This window comes from Numida meleagris, chromosome Z, assembly GCF_002078875.1.
Source record: "Numida meleagris isolate 19003 breed g44 Domestic line chromosome Z, NumMel1.0, whole genome shotgun sequence".
NCBI classification, from domain to species: Eukaryota; Metazoa; Chordata; class Aves; order Galliformes; family Numididae; genus Numida; species Numida meleagris.
In genome coordinates this window covers 4340983-4344675 of record NC_034438.1, presented here as the reverse complement: position 1 = coordinate 4344675, position 3693 = coordinate 4340983, and the positions used below count along the sequence as shown (strand labels likewise).

The window sequence follows — 3693 nt, the reverse complement described above, 5'->3', positions numbered from 1 at the left end:
ACCTTGAATCGATGTTAAGAGGTATTAGGAGTTAGGAGACATTATTCTCCACTATTCCCCTTCTCCCTCAAGCAGGTGGGGAAGCAATGGCCTTGGCTTCTGCCTCACAAGGCATCAGCCAATGGAGCAGAGCAGGTGCAGGTGACAATGTAATCCATTGCTGCTAAAAGCATATTTTTGCTGCATGTCTCAAAGCAAGGAGACTTTGCAGGGAGGTGGGAATGGAAGTCAGGCTCTGAAGAGTATTTCAGAGGAAATCAGGCTTCTCAGGGCTGTTCAGGGAGCTTGAAGAAACACCCTCCTGGTACTGTGTAAGAGTTACAGGGGCATTTAACTGTGTGCAGGTGTTTTTCATGAAGTCCTGCTGCTGTTGCTGCAGCTCTGGGTCTGGTGATACAGCTTGATATAAAGATCAGGACATCTGCACAAGCCTGGAGGAGGCAGCTGATGTGGAAAGGACTCTGGTATGAGAAATGTCTAGGAGTGGCCATAAAGCTGGGATGAAAGCAAATGTGTTTACTGTATCTGAATGTACTAATCCTTTTTGTTTGCTTTTATCCTCCAGAGCTTCTGGTTTGAGGGCTACCCCGAGTAAGAAACAAGCACTGACTTTACATGTAAGCACTGACTGTATAAATATGTTTAGAAAACATGAACATAAATGTGGTCATTCTGGATCAGATCAAAGATCTGTCTAGCTCTGCGTCAGGTGGTAGACAATGCCAGAATAGGATAATAGGGCGATATTTGATAACTAGCAAATTAGCAGTGCCTAGGGAAAAATAAATACAGCAAGCATATATTCATACTTTCTCAAAGCACTTCCTCAGCCTCTTGCAATTTCCTCTGCAGCTTTCATTTAATAGCACTTGCTGGATTTTTCTTCCAGAAACTATCTGGACTTTTTTTTTTCCAATAACTTTCTGAAACTTTTTAAAGTTATAGCATCCATAATACTGTTTGGCATGGAATTCTAAAGATTGGAGGCATATTATACAAACAACCACCTCATATTGAATTGCTCTGAAGGTAATGGTGGGCAGCTTCCTCTGATACTTCTCCCTCAGGTCTTGCACGGCAAAACACGTGATGATGGATACAACAGTATGTCAGCTGTAACTGCCTCAAATTGAATCATTTCTTATTTATGAGCAGAAAAGCTCTTAAGCCTGCAATTGTAAAAATGGTCATTTTGGGGAGGGGATTCTGTAGTTTATGGCTCCCATAACTAACTTCAGAAGAAGCAGCCCTAGATCTTTCCATATTTGCAGATAACCTTGTCTACAAGACACTGAGAAAAAAGTCCTGATCATTACTGAAAGGCCAGAGGAGAGTGTCAAAGTGTGGAGAAGGCACACATGGCCTTGGTATGGCTTCTTTGGGAAGACTGCCAGGGATGAAATTGAAAGAGGTCCACATGGAGTTTGATGAGTAATTTGTAAATGAATGGACTCCTTACGTCTTTTTCATCCGGAAGCTTGTAGAAGGTGAAGCTGAGTGTTAATCAGAAACTAGCTCTTGATCTGTGTTTTAAAAGAGAACAAATTCGTAATGATTGCTTTTAACTGTGGAAGAGCAAAGGCAGAAGGATGATTCTCATTGTGTTTTTTACCTAGGTGGAATTTGGTGACTTTGCTCAACATCTGAACTTCTTGAACCATGGTATTCCTTCTTAGTCAAAGAGACCTAAGAGGTCCTCAGCAACTAGGAAATTCTTTACACTGGAAAAACACCAATTGAAATGGAAATGTTTTCAAAAGGAGGATATCAAGTCTGAAATAATTTTCAGTGTAATCAACAGAGTAGAGTTGCCCTGATATTCTCAATTACTGTTTAAAAACAGTGAATGATAGAGCTTAATATATCACACTTCAGCCTTACTTTTTGAGAAGCATGTTCTGTAACTAGCTTTCTGTTGAGCTATGCTGTTTTGACAAAGCACAACAAATCTGCTACATTCTGTTTGCAAGGATGAATCAAAAGTCGCCCAGAATTAGAACTGGTAATTTACCAGGAACCTGAGCGGGATTTGGAGTTACACAGTGCATACATCTGTTACAGAGATCTAGATCTCCTTTTTTTTTGCCTCCAAAACACTTTGCAAATATTAAAACATACTGAGTATTGCTCTGGAAAAAACATGGGACAATTTCACTAACGCTGGTGTGATGTGGCCGCTCTGTACAGTACCTGGATTGTTTAACTGTGAACCATTTCCATGTCCAAAAGAAAACTAATATTAAACCTGTTTTCCAAAGTGACCCGAAGTGTTGAAAGAATATAATAAGATCACAAAGAGAAAATGCATTTAAAGAAGATTAGAATATCTCAGAAAGTCATACCTTGGCACTGTAGAGTTGTCTGAAATAATTTCTTTTTTTCAGTCCTCATACAGAGACACGGCCATTGACATCATAATTTGTTTTCTCCAAAACTGCCAGGATCTTTCAGTTCTAACACCTCTGTGAACTGTCTCCTCAAATTTGCAGTGATTCTCTGTAACCACTCTAAAAACTTGGCCAGGTCCTGCTGCCTTGGCAACCTAAAGCTGTTTTCCAGTTAACCGGAGGCTTACCAAGCCAGACTCTGAATTTGCCATGTGGCTGTTGCTGACCTAGGAGCAACGTGCTGGACATCTCCAGCTCCATGTTCTGGAAGGAAATCACAGTTCCTAAACACTGCAGTAGAAAATAGATGCCATGCCACTTGTGGCAGCTGCAGTTCTTATGGACAATTGGTTAGAATGGATAAAACAGATTTCCCAAACCAACTGTATTCAATGCAACATATTTTTCATATGTTTAATGGAACAGAAATTCTTATTTTAAGAGGCATTTATGAGTACTGCTAGCTCTCTGCCTAGGGAGTGGAGACCTAGTAGGAGGGAGAGATAGCAGGTGTAAGAATAAAATTAGTTTTATCATAAAATTGGAAAGGATCTGAGAATTTCTCTTCCCACACTTGCCCTTAATCACAGATGAAGCACAGTCATTAGGCACAAAAGATCTTCCTATGCTCAACTACCTTAAAGTTTAACCCTTTGCTGGGGAGTTCAGTAAAGGACCAATATATTTCTGTGGCTTGCACAAAAAAAAAAAAAAGCACTTGACACTGTTGGCATTGCATGCTTTGATTTAAGCCAATGTCATTAAAACTAACAATTGTTCATATCATTTCTGGAAGGTTCAGAAAGTCAGAGTATTTAGCACTGTTGCAGAGGAGACTCACAGGCCCGCAGCATGGAAGATAAAGCAGTGTCTGCTCTATCCTCACACAGCCTGGTTCCCAGTATAGCTTAACGAAGGATTTATGCTTTTGTATGTGCTGATATCACTCTTAACTCCACAAAATCTCCACACACATTTTTTCCTCTATTTGGTGGAAAGAATAGGCACCAGTGACTCCGACACTGATGTAAGATAATAAAAAATCCAGATTGTTTTGCTCTATCTACTTTCCTCTTCTTGAGTATCATGAAAAAATGGAAGTTAGTAGAGCTACTTGCTTAGTCTAGATACAGATTTTACCTCAGATGTGTTCACTCATCACCTATTAATGTCTTCTTGTAGTCACTGAGAACACATTTTCTTCTGAGAATAACTGCAGTTCTGAGGTTATTTAAGGTCTGTATGTTCATGTTGATCACGTTCTTGTTTAAGGACTTATGTCCATGAAAAGTGAAGTTCAGCATAA

At 39.8% G+C, this 3693-nt stretch overlaps 1 long non-coding RNA gene across 1 annotated transcript; it reads left to right on the top strand.

Annotated features, from left to right (window-relative positions):
* On the top strand, positions 249–1929 carry LOC110389337. The gene is made up of 3 exons (XR_002433152.1): positions 249–464; positions 566–617; positions 1617–1929. It is a non-coding gene; the product is annotated as an uncharacterized LOC110389337 (long non-coding RNA).